The following is a 17682-nucleotide window of genomic DNA, read 5'->3' as shown; positions in this document are numbered from 1 at the left end:
CGCAAGTACTACTAAATACCTTACTTTTGAAGCATTGTCTTGCAAAATTTAAAATTGAGTTTAAAGATACAGCTTTAGTTTGAGGGGCATCAGTACTCATGTTGAGGACAAACCCTGAGGCGCAATTTTCTGTGGGACAGGGAGGCAACTTTCCCCTCCAGACCCAAGCTCCCCCCCCCCCCAGTTGAAATTTCGTTTCTACAAAAACTCTATTCAAAACTAATATGGGCCTGAATATTTCAAGTATCCAGAGAAACAGGTCAGTTTTCTTTAGTGTATCGTTGCCTTTAAGGTAATATATGGCTCATTTCTCAGTTTCTGCTGTCAATTTCACTTGATTTAGGAAAATTGGCTCCAACTTTGCCCTCCCCCCCCAGGATTTTAACAAAAATTACGCCACTGGACAAACCTGTATATGATCTTCAAAAATCACATAAATTAAACCAAGGTGCAAACCAGACAACTGAAACCTATACAAATTATTCTGTAAATGAAAAGGGCAGCTGAAAAAACGCTGTTTGGGCGAAATTTTGATATTCTTCCTCAATACTACTGCAACTTTGAGTTAAAAGTTGTATGACAAGAGTTTAAGTTGCATCATAATATTTCAAGAATGGAAGACCTTATTAAGAATGTATTTGCTTTAAGTAATAAAATTGTCAGTTAAAATCTTTGACAGGCAATTTGTAAATGAAGTACTTACTATTGCCAACTGCCCCTGTTTTTTACACTTATAAACTGATAAGAAATCAGTAGTTCAGCCCTTAGGGCAAATATGGGAGGGGTCTTGGAGCCCTACTCATTTGAAATAAAATTTATGTTCGAATTAATTTTGAGGTCACTCTTTACATTCATTTGAAGAAATGTTTAGTTGCTATTGGGATCTAACAACCTCTTCTAAGATAATATATTTGTTCCGAAAAATGTCTATCACAAGCCCTGGAGGGCCGAATTCAAATTTCGGAGTTATAAAAAAAAAGCAAAAAAAAAATCGCAAAAAACAAGAAGAAAAACTGGCAGTGTCAAAATAGCAAAAACAGAATGAAGAATAATTCCTTGGTCAAAGGAATGAAATTTCAGTTTCAGCTTAAGTTAAAAATGTAAAAAAACAGTAAAACTAAAAGAATTAGATAATATATATATTTAAGAAGACATTTAAAAGGACATATAAAAAAGGGGGGACAAAACAATTGAAGAAAGTTAAAACTTGGGCAACGTTTTATAAAAATTGGTTGGGCAACCAAATAAAAAAGGAGGAAAACTTGCGGGATACTTTGTTTACTTTTTCTTTAATAAAGGGAACAAAGACGTTTTCATATCTGGAGGTAAAGCAACGAATGTGGGCGAGGTAGGAACCGGTACAGAAACACTCTGAGGTAAGCAATGCCTGGGCGGGGAGTTTCTTTCAGGGAAAACATTTTTCCTTCGAGCATTTGCTATTGCTTTTTTTGCAAAACCGAGACGCAATGTAACTCTCTTGCGCTCAAGTGTTTCCAATCTGGCTTTCTGTAGAAAAAGAGAAAATGGGACCTTGGTCTCTTTAAAAACTATCTGTAAGGGTTTTTCTTTCAATGGATTCAATTATTTGTGATTCTTCGTGGGAGATTCTGGGTGCCAAATTTATTTGATCCATTTTTTATGTGAACCACTGTTTTGCGATCCGTAAAAGGCAAAACGAGAACACTATCTCTTACTTCTCGCCGATTTTGGTGTAGGACTGACTACCCATTCGTTTAGATGTCGTGATGGCAATAATTTAATGACCCATTATGATCCTCAATGCATGGGAATAAATTCCGCTTTTACCGTCCTTTACCTATTTTATTTAGAAAATCTGGAATTTTCACAAGAAGGGTTGACTTATCAAAAACGATCATTTTATATGAAAAACTATCGTTCTTTGATATGAGCGTAAGTGTTGCCTTTGTTTTTTATTTATTCCAACTATTTTCCTCCAGCAGACTACTTAATAATTTATCCATCCCATATCAATCTGAAGGACCTCTCAAATAAGATTTAAAAATGTAGGGTAAAATTATATTTTTCAAGGCGTTAAGTATGCCCTTTGAGAAATCCCTTAACTCTCCCATAAGAGATAGAATTAGTTTTCTCATTACCAGACGTCCATTTAATGTTTAAATTATTCATTTTTATCGTATAGGTAGCTTTTCAATAGTTCCAATTGAAGGACACTCAGATGCTTTTATTCTGGACCTATTTGTTCCAAAAGTGTAATTTTATGGTCCAAAGTATCAGGAATTCCCAGCTGATGTTGTGCAATCTCATTCTAGCTTAAGATGGACACTGAAATTTCAGATTTACGATAAATTTGAAGGAAAAAACTTTCTCCGATCAAATATAAAATTTGTAATCATAATGTAAATCGTGCACTGAGCAAAGAAAATTCTGCCATATTTTTAAGACTGCTTGCACATATTGCACATTTTTAATCAAAGTTTTTTTTTATCTTTAAGCACCAAGATTTTATTGGACTATGAAATTAGAGGACACCTTTTGGGAAATATGAAAATCCCAATATTCACAAACAAATATGAAGTCTTTAAAGTAAATGTATGGCGTATAAATTCTTAGCCTCCGCTGCACTTCCATTTATAAATGAAATGAAGCGGAAATATGTAAATAACAGGTAAAATTTTTAATCAGGGTTTTTTTTAATGTTGATATAGATGTGTGATTGAGATAAAAAAATGTTTCCAGGCGTGAAATTGAAATATTCGGGCTTTTATTAGTATATATACTGTTTAGCCTAGTAATTATAGTATTTATCCGTTAGTATAAATTTTTGTTTCGTAATATTTGTGCGCTTTTCACGGGACCAGCAAACGGAAATGCCTTCCCCCTGCTCTTCTTCAAAACAAGCAGAAATAATAAAAGTATCAAAATAGGGAAAATGAAAAATTCCTTTTTAAATATTAGTAAAAACAATACTTCCGGCATCAATTGCTCCTTTCCTTTCTGGACCATGTCCTATCAGTTCTTTATACTCATAAAATTCTGTATGTCAGCTATATTTAGCAAAAACCACACAAGTCTCAATGTGTAAAAAGCAAATGTGAAGTGTTCATGACCTGAGGTTAAATTTTAATTGGAATCAATGATAATCGAGCACAAAAATTGTTTTTCTGTGACCATCCTCTTCGATAAAAAATACGAAATTTGGAACTTTCGTAAGTACAGGTTTTATATATCATTGATTTGGTTTCCTATTGCTGCTAATCCCAGACCATTGCAGCACCAAGGCATCTTAAGTCAAAACAGTTGCGGAAGCTCTTCCTCTTCTCTTTCAATCAGTTCAAAGTTTTACTCTTTACCTCACCCAGTAGTTTCAATTTTCTTAATACTTTTTATAAATTCTTCTGTTAGTACGTAATTGAATTCCCATAAATTTGCCCTTAGAGAGGGTTTGGGGTAGTTTGGTCAAAATAATCTGGGATTTTTTTTTTAGCTAAAAGCTCATGTTAGAGAATTTGTTGGTATCGAAATCGATTATTGAAATTGAAAGTGTGGCAATCCAGCAAAAGTTCAAAATGAATCCTCGTGTTTTTTCACTGAATTAAGATTGTTCGTTTGTAGATTGCCTATATCCGTCTTAAAGTTTCTTAATATTAGTAAATTGTTATTCAATTATAAAGGGTTAATATTTAATAATAATATGTACAATTCTAGATGAAGGGATTTTTCTGTAGGCTATGTAAAACCAAGCTAGGCTTGATCAGGGCTGCTCAAACTTATTTTTTCACCATCACTCTTTTAGGACCCTGATTGATTTTGCACTATCTCCTAACGGCTATACTATGTTTTCCAAGATGTATTAATTATATAACTAAATCTAATTTTGCAGTAACAAGTTTTAAATGAACTCAACTTATAAACTAGGGCAAGATACCCAGTAGGCTAGCTGGAAAGCTATTCACCACTACAACTGTTAAGTCACTATGAAATATCTAATTTACCACCTAGAAATTAGATTGCTTTCTAATTGAATTTGTCTATACTCTCTTCACAATAATAGCATGACTAGGCCTAGTTTGAATATTTTAACCATGGGCTATTCAACACTGGCAATTTTAGATATACTCTCCTGATAGTCAATAAAAGAGCCTAATCAAGGACACACATCTGACATTTTAGCCTAACCTTGGAAATGCAATCCAATCTTGGACACAGGATCTTAAAGTTAGAATAAAGCATCTAAATTACAGAAAGACTCAATCTTGGATGGATTTAGCCTAAGACAAGTGTTTTGAAGCAGAATAGTTATATTCAAATAAGCTAGGCTGTAGGGTAACTTTTGTCTAAATTTAAATAGGCTGACTGAAAAAATAAGTTTTACCTTAATGTTTACCTTAATTTGCACTTCGGAGCAAATTAAGATCTGTAGATCTGTTGAATGCTCCTGAGTTGAATCGGTGATGTCTCACAGCAGGTATGAGCAGGACGGAATGTCCCACTCATACTTCCAGTCTTTCGTGGCCCACTCTTTATCCAGTGCCTTCTTGAATGCTTTGGGGGTGGGGGCTGAGACTGTTGCTTTGCACAGTTCATTCCAGGGGTTGACGACTCTGTTGGTGAAGAAACTTTTTCTGGCCCTGGTTCTGACTGACTGCTTGAACAGCTTCTTTGAGTGTCCTCTGGTGCACTGTGGGGGGCCTGGGTGGATGGGCAGGATCTTGGCATATGATGAATTCAGCAATTTGCAGGTCATCATCATGTCGCTATGGTTGCGCCTGTACACAAGGGTAGGGAGGTTGAGAGCCCGTAAACGATCTTGATAAGGTTTGTCTCCAAGGTTTGTGATGGCCTTGGTTGCTCTCCTCTGGACTCCCTCAATTAGCCTGACATCTCCTTTGTATGTTGGGAAGGCAGCGCACATGCCAAAATCCAAAACGGGTCTGACTAGTGCCTTGTAAAGTTTCAGGAAAACTAGTGGGGATCTGCTGGTAACTGTTCTTTTGATCAGACCTAAGTTTGTGTTGGCCTGGGACATGCTCTTGATGGTGTTGGCATGGAACTTGAGAAGGCTGTCAACAATGACCCCAAGGTCGCGTTCCTCTGTGCTGGTCTTGATGGGTGAATCAGAGTTGGAGGCATGTTCATGCATATGGTATTGGGCGCATGGGTTTGAGGATCCAAAGTGTAGCGTGCTGCACTTGCTTATATTGAATGATAAGAGCCATTTGTCTGCCCACAGCTGGATTTTCTGGACATCTGTTTGCAGGGATTTTACATTCACTGCTCCAAATAGCTTTGAGTCGTCAGCATAGAGAGACAAGTTGTTTTCCACCTCGCTGAATATATCGTTGATGTAGATGTTGAACATTGTAGGACCAAGAACAGTTCCCTGCGGTACTCCACTGATGACATCACAGGGCTCGGAAAAGACCTTTTCACCTCCAACACCAAATAGCCTGACACTCTGGGTTCGTCCTGACAGGAAGTCCATAAGCCAATCAACCAGGTTGGGGTGTAACTGGGCAGCAGTAAGCTTTTCTCTTAGCCTTTTGTGTGGGACTTTATCAAAGGCCTTAGCAAAGTCTAGTAAAACTAGGTCCACTGGCAATCCTTTGTCAAGCTAATCTGTAATGATGTCATATGTTTCCAGTAAGTTTGTTTCAACTGACTTTCCTGGTTGAAACCCGTGCTGATTAGGGGATAGGATATTGTTGACTTTCAGATGTTCCAGTATTGCATCATTGACCACTCTTTCAAGGATTTTTGCAACTACTGATGTGAGACTTATAGGTCTGTAGTTTTCTGCTTTAAGTCTGCTGCCTTTTTTGAATATTGGGGTCACAAAAGCAGTTTTCCAATCAGATGGGACAGATTTGGCATTAATAGACTTTTGGAATAGGTCAGACAGTGGTCCTGCAATGATGGTTGCCAGTTCCTTCAGCAGTCTTGGGTGTAAGTGATCTGGTCCAGCCAATTTATTTGTGTCAAGATTTTGAAGCCGTTTGAGGATGTTGGAGGGGTCGATGCTGACTTGCTCCATCGTTGTGGGGGCTTCATAGCCCGGGCAGTTTGGCAGGGGGCCTTCCGGTTCACAAGTGAAAACTGAAGCAAAGTGCCTATTTAGTTCGTTTGCTACATCAGTTATGTTGGTTACGGTAGTGCCACAGGGTTTCACCAGTCTGGAGATAGTTCGACCGGAGTGGTTCTTGCTAGAGACATAATTCCAGAAAGTTTGTAGTCCTTTTTGCAAGGTTGTAGTCCTGCAATTTCAACCATCTAAACCTCTAGGTCTATATAGGCTATTATACCTTAAGATTAGGAGCCTAACATCCACATTGGTAAAATTATAGCAGTTCATATAACTGGCTTACCATAAAGTGAATAGGCTATACCACTTGATGCCTTTTTTATGTTCTTTGTGAATATAATAATTGCTTCTACTGTAAATTCAAGTTTAAGTACTTTTTAACCTAAACTAACCTTCTTATATATAATTGCAGCACTGAGAAAATGTATAATTATTTTTTCAAAAATGATGGAAAAGATGGCACTGAGAAAATGTAGTATTATTTTGTGGAAAATGAGTAATAACTCATACTTTAAATGAAAATTCATCATTTTTAAGAGCTCAAAAAGTGCTTAAATTTGAATTTATGGTAGAAGCAATTATTATATTTGTAAAGAACATAAAAAAGGCATTGAGTGGTATATTCACTTTATTAATAAGCTAGTTATAGGAACTGCTATAATTTTACCTCCACATTTAGGAAGATATATTTTACAGTATAAATAATAATAATAATTTATTTATAACCCACAAAGTACATTAAACTGTGGAGTAAACACACAAAAAAAGAAAAAACAAGACAAAAAACATAATAACATAAATAACATAGCAGCATAACGACATACAACATAAATAAATTACCTCCAATCAAAAAATGGCCAAAGAGGGTCAAAAACACCGACCATTTGCCGAGTTTTAAAACATATATCTTTAGATAAATGTTTCAGTCGCGAGGGCGCATCAACGATGTCAAATTTAGAGACGACTGTATGATTCCAATACCACCGAGGCAGACGCAGCAAATACTTGCAATACTTAAAATATCCTGAGCGTATTTTCTTTGTATCCTTCTTGCAAAGGAGGAAAGCAAAACCAGAAAGATAAAAAACAACAGGGGCACAAAAACTAGAATAAAGACAGCATAGTCCATTTTGGTTATACCGACCACGATTTGGTGAAATTTTCGCGTATCCAACCCGCATACTTTTCAGCACGCTGGACGTAATAGCGGAGCAAGTAGACGAAAGTGACGTAGAAAAAGAGAGACCCAACCATTTAATACTTGCTGAACATGGTATAGTTGAAGAACCCAAGCAAAGAGGTGATGCTGGTGGAGGACTCCCAAAACACAAAAACTCACATTTGGAGGCATTAACTGAAAGGCCTACTGTGGATAGTGCGGCTGAAAGCCGGTAGAAGTTGGTAATTAGACTATTTTTTGTCCGGCTAAGAAGCAGAACATCATCAGCATAAGCAACATGACTAATGCCTAAATTATCATTGTAAAAAATTGATGGTTGAAGACGTTGGAGACACGAAGCTAAAACACATTTAAAAATGCTCGGGGATAACACGGCACCTTGCCTAACGCCTTTTTTAACAGGAATATACTCCCCTACCGTACCATTCCACTTCACCCTAACTGAAGAATTAGCATACCAATACTTAAGCACGGAAACAATAGAAAGGTTAACACCCAAGGCTGCTAGAGAAAACAAAGCATTTGAATGAATTACATTATCAAAAGCACTAGATATGTCAACAGTCAAACAATACAGGGGACTTTTTTGAGCAACAGCTTGTTTCATTAGCCGACCCACAATATGGTGAGCTTGAAAACAGCCCATACCTTTTCTAAAACCAAGCTGGAAGGGTGTAAAATTGCACTTGGAGTTAATGGCCGGTAGCAATACATATTCAAATAGCTTACTAACAAAACAAGACACAGTGATAGGACGATAATTAGAGCAAGCACTGGGGTCCTTACCCCTCTTGACTATGGGAGATATACAACCGGACAAAAAACTATCTGGCACAACGGACTGTGCCAAACACATCTGAAACAATAATTGCAAATGCTTCAGCAGTTCAGGACAATCATAAGCAAAAAACTTGAAGCAAAGACCATCACTATTGAGAGACTCAGACTTATTCACTTGCATAAGAGCTCGGAGTATAACACCAGATTCCACTGACAACACTTGAGATTGGTTGATACGAATTGGGAGGATTGAGTTTACAAGCTTTGTAAAATGATTTTGGAGATTAATATTAAACGAAAGCAAAATATTTTTATAATGAGAAACGAAGTCACATAGCCGAAGAGACGAATTAATTGGAGGTGAACACTTAACACTGTTTATAACACGATCCCAGGATTTCTTGTCACAAGGACCATCCCAGGCATTCAGTCTCGCTCTACGCAGGGAATATTTGTACTCTCGTTTGGTTTTCTGTTTTATTTGATGTACTGAACCAGAAGAAGGACGATTACAGGCTATCCACATACGGAGCCAGAACTTAGCTTTTTGTTTAGCTATCTTCACTTTAGGATCAACTTTCCAAAAGGGATTGCGAGTACCCGTTCGCACGCACTCGGAGGGTACAGCTGTTTTAGCAGCAGACTTTAGACAGAACACTATTTGCTGATAATACGAGTTGATATCTATCCGCGTTGAAGTTGTAGATACAGATGTTTGCAATAAGTGGAAAGGCACTTTAATAGATGATAATAACTGGGACAATGTCAATACATAAAGTGGAACATTGGTATTTTCCCAATTTAACTTTGAGAACCACTTGGGAGAGTTACATTGCACAGAGGTCGCCATGGAGCAAGATAGTTGGCACGTGATTGGTAAATGATCGTCGTCGATTTTAGAGTCTTCCACATGAACTATTGATGAAAGTAGAGTTGAATCTGACACAATTACATGATCAAGGTTGGAAGTAAGACCACCACGATTGTGAATATAAGTAAATAGAAGATCTTTATCAGCAAGATGGAATCCTCCAGGTAGTGAATCGAGAAAGATTTCAGATCGGTCGGAATTAGATAATAAGTCAGTGTTCATGTCACCGGCGAGAACCCATTTGGTATTTTGTTTTGAAAGGTCGCTAAGTAGTGTTCGTAGGCGATTACATGCTTGTGAAAAACTAGACAATGACTGCACAGTCTTTTTATTACAGGGGAAATAAATGTTTATAAATGCGGTATCACCACATTTTATTGCTAAGATGTTAGCGTCGCTTTGCAATAATATCGGCTGAGTCTTGTGTCTGAAATAGATGGCCAGACCTCCTGATGGTCTTCCACGGGTTTTTTGGGCGGCTCTCAAGAAGGTATAATGGGTCCGAGAACGCTTTAGGCTATCAACATTCACTTTAGAGAGAAGGTGCTCCTGTAGAAACACAATATCATTTTCAAGTAGCTCACTTATCAGTAGATCCTTGTCTTTTGTACCATTAATATTAAGGGAAACAAAGCTAAACGGAGTTTGAGCATTCATTTATTAGCATTGTTGAGAGCCGATCGGAGAACTTTGCATTTCAGGCTAAAACTTACGTGTTCCATAGTGCAATTTGCACATTTTGGTGAGGCTTGGCAAGGGTTTTCCTTGGAATTCACATGAGGGCCAGAACATCTGGAACACTTGGGATGTGCTGGTGAGCTGGGACAAGCTCCAATCAGGTGATCAGTACTTTGACAGCGAAAGCATCGACGCGGAATGGATTGAAAGGGCTTAGCGCGAAAAATTTCATATCCAATACGGATTCCCGACTCCAGAACCGCATTCAGAGCGGTTTTGTCGACGAACTCGAGGCGAAAAGTACGAGAGTCGCCGATTTGACTAGCACTAATAAGTCCTTCCACTGAGGCCTCCAAATCAGCTCTTGAATAATTATGGGGTATATCCCGGACCACAGCTAAAGGCTTTTTATCAATCACTCTGGCTCCAACGTTAGGGATGGAGCTAGTAACAGCTTCAGCAAGCGAGTCGGCTGAGCGCTTATCGCGTACCATCACAACCCAGCTTTTGCTATGTGGCTTAGATTTTAGACTTATGATTCCGTCGTGACCATCCAACGTTTCGAGCTTCTTCATGCGAAGGATAGGGTCGCTGAGCTCCGGGGTGGGTTTCTTACAACGACAGCGTAGGATGGTTTTTTCGTATTTTGAGTAGGGGATACAAGCTTAGACTGTCCCTCTGTAACCTTGGACGCAATATCACGCAGCTGTTCAAGGCAAGAATTCACCTTGGCACTGAGGGTACTGAAGGCATCGACAGGGATCATTGGCACTTCGCTGGGACATTTGATAACAAACTCCGGAAGCTTTATGTTCTGGGAATCGCACTTTACAAGCGAAGAAATAATGTCCGAAGCACAGTTTAATGCAGCATTGGCTCCTACGCGCTTCGATGGGACTTCATTCGGAAAAAGATTTAAAAAAAAGCAATTTACGGGTATCACCAAGAGAAGAAGACTCGAAGAAATCGGCCAAGTACTCTTTTATCGTATCGGGCGAAACTCCTTTTGCAAGATTTTTCTGTACAAAGCACAGGATAGGATTGTAGAAAAGTTCATTTTCGCACCAATTGCCAATTCCCATTTTCTCTAGATTGAAGGTTCACTTGCGAGAGAAGTAAGGGAAGCGTTGGAGGCTGCCTACCTTGTCCCCGCAATTTAAGGGACAAGCCCGGCGGGTACCACGGCTCTTGCAAACAGCTCTCCCCCACCCTTCTGCTTACTTTTCTCCTCTCACCTTTATCGTAACGCAATCGTCTATAATATCGGAAATTATAATTATTTTTGCAACTGCTTAATCCTGACCTATATCATATATAGTTCATGAAAAAATCGATAAGAGAAATCACTGTTCCCAAGGGAATTTTCACTCAAGTCTGAAAATAATCCGCTTATTTATAATTCTTTGGACACTGAATTAAATATTATGAAAAAATTGGCTATATGTCAGGTAGAGATGATAATCCTGTACCAAATATTAGTGATAGGTTCAATCCAAATATAGGTCCTCACACCTTGAACTCTGAATCAATACTTGAATCTTGCAATCTTGGAAAGTGGTTAGATTAGGAAAATGAAACTTTCTGGGATGGTTATAGAATATGTTATACTTCAAATATGTCATGGTATAGACAGACTAAAATATGTTATGGCAAGGAATTTTGAAGTACATAGCTCTATTCCTTCTCCCTCTGGGGCACTGAATTTTAGTGACCTTTAAAAATTTTGTTTTATAAAAGGCAGTGTGCAGAGTATCAAATGTAATAAATGGTCTCATTTTAGTTGTAGAAAAACTAAATACTCTACTGACTTGATGAAGATCTTTGTGTGCATAATTTGTACACAAAAAGATTCCCCAAAAACCTTTACTCTGAAAAAACTGAGATTGAAAAATAATAGTCTGAAACAGCAAAGTAACAATGATAAAATCCAGGATCAACTTAAAAAGAGCACTGTCTTCCCAATAGAAAACTTGTCATCTAAATCTCCAGGCATTCCTGGCAGTGCACTGAGAAATATGGATACTATAGAAAATATCACCAAGGAAAGAAATGACTGCTTAGGTCCTGATCTGAGCTGCCTCTTATGTGATGAACCAACAAAAGACAGCCCTTTGTTTGATTGTCATCTTTGCTTGCACCGCATGCATGCAGCCTGCACTGCAATTGATGCAGACATAGTCCTTGCTCTGTAGAAAGCCTTGGGACGTTTCTTTCTTTTTACCTGTGAGAAGTGCTTAAACCAGGGTAATATAACTACCTCTAAAGTTCTCAGTAATAATGTATCTGTTCAATGCAGTAGCTTTGTTACTAGTCAAACAACACAAACCAACCTAGAGTATTCTCAGTCTCCACATACAGATGAAGAGGGTCTTACAACAGATCATATTCCTGAATGAAGTGTCTGCAGATTTCACATAAGGCAAGGCTGTAGAAAGGCAGAGAATTGCACGTTTCTCCATATTTGCGTGGATTATTTCAAAGGCATCTGCTGTGATGAGTGTTGTATTCTGCCTCACAGATCTCTGTGTAAAAAATTTGCTCATGGCCTTTGTTTCATGAACTGTTGTCCTAATATACATCTCACTTCCCACAGAAGGAAAAAACTACCTTCCAATACTGAATTGCAAAGTTCAAAAAATGGGGAGCAAAAAATTCCACCTCTGTTAAAACATGGTTGCCAAAAACAACAATTTACAGTCCCGCTTATGGGCTTGAAGCTCAAACCACCTGTCTTAAATCAGCCAATGAAGATCCCTCCCCCCTCATACCAACCACTCCTCATGAAACCTTGGAGAAACTAGCAAGAACCAACATCTGCCTGCCTTCCAACAATATATCCAGTAATAGCAGCCAACCAGTTTGGAATTTCAAAGAAATCAGAGATTCACCTACCCCTCAAACCATGTCTTCCGAGTATCCCAACTTGGAACCGATTCAATGTGCTGGCAAGGAGATTCGAGACTGCAGTGTAAAGCCCTTCTTTCATCCCTATATATTTCCGAAAATACTATTATCAAATGTCTGGTCACTTATGAACAAATTAGAAGAGGTTGAACTTTGCTTGAAGAATGAACTGGTTGATATTGCTTGTATCTGTGAATCATGGTCTGGGACTGAAGATGTTGTAGCATTTGAAGGGTATGATACCTATTTCAAACCTAGAATGACACCCAATGATGTTACAATAACACATGGTGGCGGTGTTGGTATTATTTGTCAATCGTCTATAAGAAATCAAGTTCTCACTTTCAGTAATATACTAAATAAGCATTGTTTTGAAGTATTATGGTTGTGGTGCAGGCCTAAGAAGCTTCCCAAGGAAATGGCATCACTGGTGATATGTGTTGTTTACTATCTGCCCTGTGGCCCCTATTGTAAAGACCTTGTGAATTACTTACAGAATTGCACTGACAATGTACAATCCTTGTATCCTAATGCTGGTATCATAATGTGTGGTGACTTTAATGACTTAGATGCCAAATGGCTAAGTAATTCACTGTCACTTAAGCAGGTTGTCAATGTGCCCACAAGAGGTAACTGTATGTTGGATCTCATTTTTACCAACTGTCCTGAATATTATAATACTCCAGTTACATTACCCCCATTAGGTTTGAGTGATCACCTGTTTGTTGCTTGGACACCCAATCATTTTATCCCAAAAAGACAAATAAATAGTGTGGTGTACAGGCCTTTCACACCTGAACTAGTAAATCTCTACAAGAATTGGCTCACAGATCATGACTGGCGTGATATTCTCTCATTATCTGATGGTGACAAAATGGCAAGTTTATTCTGTGAGGAACTGTTTGGAAAATACTGTGAAATTTTCCCACAAGAAAAAATATATGTGAAATCTAATGATAAACCATGGATTACTCAAAAGATTCGGAATCTGATAAAAGCGAGAAACGAATTGCATCTAACTGGACCTGTAAAAGATTTCAAAAGAGTAAGAAATTTAATTGTATATAAAATAAGATGTTCATGTAAGCAGTATGGGTCTAAAATAATAAGCAAAATATATAAATCCAACCCAAGAAAGTTCCATGATTTAGTTCAGAACATTATTGGGAAAACAGTAACTAGAATTGAAGTGAGAGATGTCAATGGTAAACCCCTGTTATCTAGTGAAATTAATGACTTTTTTGCATTAATTTGTAAAATTCATCTGCAACTAAGAAAATTACCACCAAATGTTTCAGTTTCAAATATCCCTGTAGAAGAGATTTGTTCAGTTGCTAAAAAGTTGAAGGCACTTGATTCTTGTAAATCTAGTTATCCTAGTGATATACTGATTAAATTGATTATTGAGTGTGCTGATCTTTTATCTACTCCTTTAACGGCAATGTTTTATTGATGGTGTTTTCCCATGTATTTTTAAACAGGCATATGTAACGCCAATCCCCAAATGCAAGGCACCTAAAGATATTACCGAGATGATGCCGATTTTGAAAACATCAGCTCTCTCAAAAGTATTTGAAAGTTTTATTTTTGATTGTTTATTTGAGGACATATGATAATATTGATCCCCAACAATTTGGATTTAGATCCAGGCATAGTACTGTTCATTATTTGGTTGCATTGTTGGATACTATCCTTAAGCACTTAGAAAATATGTTGATGCTTTATTTGCAGACATAGTTAAGGCTTTTGATAGTCTTGGTCATAATGTAGTTGTGGAAGAAGCAAAGGCTATGGGTGCCCGTCCATTTGTTGTAAGAATGCTCGCTAGTTTTCTTTTTGAAAGATCTCATTGTGTCCAACTTTCTGATCATGAGCCATCTGAATTTGTAAATATTTTTTTGTGGTTCGCCACAAGGGACTAAATTAGGCCCGCTTTCTTTTCTTATTGTTTTCAACCATATTTTAACAACAATTCATGAGCGTTTTAAATTTGCTAATGATTTAACTGTTTTATCACTGCAACTAAGCTATCCTCCGACTACTGAACAGTCTGACTTAATCAAAATCTATCTTGATCTAAAAGCTGAATTAGAAAAGGTAAAACTGACGGTCAGGGAAGCTAAGAGCTCTTATATGACATTTTCCTTCCTAAAGGGTAACAACCACTCTTCTCATAATTCCATACTGCCAACAAAGAAAACTGTTAAAATACTTGGGATACTTTTGGACGATGATTTAAGATGGAATTTGCACGTTGACTATCTGACTAAAAAAGGCGCCTTGCTTTTACATTCATTTTCCAACCTAAAAAGATTTGGTACACCAACTGAGGTTTTAAAGTCTGTATACTGCAGCTATGTTAGACCTTCTCTTGAGTATGCATGTCCTGCTTGGCATCCAGGATTGACAAAAGATCAAACAGATAGACTTGAGATGATACAAAAAAGAGCTGTAAAAATTATACTTGGACAAAACTACTCAACTTACGAGGATGCATTGAAACAACTCAATTTGGACTCACTTGATAGTCGTAGACATGGCTTAACATATAGATTTGGACTAAATTGTTTGAATTCCCCAACTCATTGTCGTCTACTACCCAACCTTGAGAGCCCCCCAACTGAAGGACCAGTTACTAGATTCTGACAAAGAAAAAAAAACTTGTCCACAGTTACTGACTTGCTCAGCCTATAGTACTCAAAGATATCGCAAATCATTTGTTCCATATTTTACCTGTCATTTTAATAATTTTGATGCGACTAATATTTAATGTTTGATTAATATAATGTTTGTTCAAATTTTCTTGTGAGTGTTTTTGAAGGTATAAATTATTTTTGTCATGACATGCTAATGCTAGCTCCGGCTATTGTAGTGAATAAATATATTCTATTCTAAAAAAATGAAGTATAAGAAAAGTATTTTCTGCTTAACAACCGTGTTCAATCTCAATTTATTAGGCCCCAAAGATCTGCAAATACATTTCCTAAATTTAGAAAAAAAAACAGTGATACAGCTGAAATTTCTACTCAAATAACAAGAATTACATTTTCTAAGCCTGAGAAATTGAAACTAAATACCAAAAATTAAGGTATAAAGTTGTTTTGTTGAAATTCCAATAGGTATAAACCTGTCAAGTATGCAAAATTTCTAAGGCATAGAACTCAAAAGAGTGTTAACATAGTAGCTTAGTACCCAGAGTATGTTTTTCGCCCTGGATTAATTACTGAAAGTTCTATTTTCTTTGCCTAACCGCTTTTTGAAGATAGCAAAAAGTAGTTTTTCTAGAATTTTACCCATTTTAATCAATATATTTCTCTGTGTACTAGGTGTTGTATCCTACTGTGATATTGTAATGAGATGAATGATCATAATGCATTTGCTAACTATAAAATTTTTGATGAGAGGTTTTTTTGTTATTTTGGAAAATATTTGCAATAGCCATATGATGCTTTCCTAACTGAGTTCAGAGATTACAGTACCTTAATTTGCACTTGGAGTGAAATTAAGGCCCATATTAAATGTTTAGTACTCCATGCCAATGATCACAAAATTTAGGTTATTCTCAGTTGATGGTTGAATAGGATAGAGAGTCCCACTCATATTTCCATGATTTGTTGTTCTGCTCTTTGTCAAGTCTAGACTTGAAGGATTCAATTGCTTGCAAAGTTGCCATTTTAGTTTGAAGGCTATTCTAGTCACTAACAACATGCAAAATGTTGAAATGTTTGTGTATTGACAGCGAATTTTCGCATCTTATGTGATTGACCTCTTGTATAGTACTGACTAAAATTATTGGTAAAGAGAGAGCTATTTTGTTGTCCATTATACTTGAAAGTCAGCATCATGTCTCCATGGTGCTCCTTTGATTAAGCAAGTATCCTTATTAGAAGAAAAGGATATGAGACATGTTTCCAAATCTAAAGCAGGTCTGACTATAGCTGTATAGAGTCTTAGAAAGACTCTAGGAAAGCAGTTAGCTATGGTCTGTTTGAAGATGCAGTATTTAATGGTGCAAATCAATATTGTAAATATGTTTTTTAGTTGCTTTCAGAATTTTATAGTGTTTCCTTCTGGAAAGGCTTGCCCTTAAATTTTTACCCTTTCTTCCAGTCCAGCATAAACTCAACATAGAGTTAAAGCATATTACTGTTAGTTACACTTTTGCCTCTAAATGCATGCCCAATAATTCAAGTAAGAATAACCATCTATTAGCTAAGCTTACAGTATTCCTCTTCTAGTGTGATTTTCATGACCAAGCAAGTTAGACTACCGTAGTTTTTAAATGGCCAACAGGAAAGAACAAGTCAGTTTCCACTTTTTTCATTCTCTGTATGTTTGTTATATGTAGGCTATCATAGTTTAGCAGCTGATAAAAAGACGATTTAAGCTAATAGCTCATTCAAATTGCATGTTTTCTTGAAATAAAAACATGAAAAAGTTTTCTATTATGGGTTGAGCAGGTTTTCCATAGAGACTATTCAGCCCTTTTCCTTCTAACTCAATGTTTAAGATGAGTTAGACTACTGCAAGTAGTTTCTACTTATTTATCTTGTAAGGACTTGTTTTTGATTATACATCTTGCAGTAGCTCTTTTAAGTCTAGAAACTGAAATGCCAGGGAATATATTTTGAGTTCAGTAGCCTGTTTGCAGGTTAGGTCAGCTAGACTCTTGGCTGGTGGTTATATTTTGTGGTGTTTACAGTCTACTGTGAAGGACAAGCTGTGCAGACGTCAGCACATTACATTCAAATAGGCAATGGTTATTTTTTTGTACTGTAATGTTTGCAAAGTGTGGGGAGGAGGTGGCTAAACCACTAGGATTTGAAACTGATATGAAAAAGCCTGAAAGTTGAGCCTATTTCAGCCTGAATTGCTACTTGTTTACTCACCTTCTAGACCTAGAAAATTTCTAGGGTTAAAATCAAACTTTCACACATATTTTCAGCAAGGTTGAACTTGGGAGAGTAAAAGAAGAAGGTGTTTTTAAATTTATGAAAAATACAACTTGGCCTATGCAAGTATTCCAATAACTTATAAATTCAAATGTAAAAAAAAAACTGTGATTCTAGAAAAGTAAACTTTGTGGAATTTTTTCAACTTTGAAAAAGAATTCTGTGTAAGTTATTGAGCCACATCAAGCTGGAATAAAATTCAATCAAAATTATTTTTTGAAAAAGTTAATGTAATTAACTGTAATTGCAACCAGGA

At 36.9% G+C, this 17682-nt stretch overlaps 1 protein-coding gene across 1 annotated transcript in view; it reads left to right on the top strand.

The window, feature by feature from the left end:
- Positions 1-3540: 3540 nt before the first annotated feature.
- Positions 3541-17682, top strand: part of LOC136036341 (uncharacterized) — a 32746-nt gene continuing 18604 nt past the window's right edge. The window contains exon 1 of the mRNA XM_065718491.1: positions 3541-3586. The gene's annotated coding sequence lies outside the window, so the exon portion shown is untranslated. The remainder of the gene's footprint in view (positions 3587-17682) is intronic.

Source organism: Artemia franciscana, chromosome 15 (genome assembly GCF_032884065.1).
Source record: "Artemia franciscana chromosome 15, ASM3288406v1, whole genome shotgun sequence".
Lineage (NCBI taxonomy): Eukaryota > Metazoa > Arthropoda > Branchiopoda > Anostraca > Artemiidae > Artemia > Artemia franciscana.
Note: the sequence above shows the minus strand (reverse complement) of the source record. Positions and strands in the feature narration are given on the sequence as shown.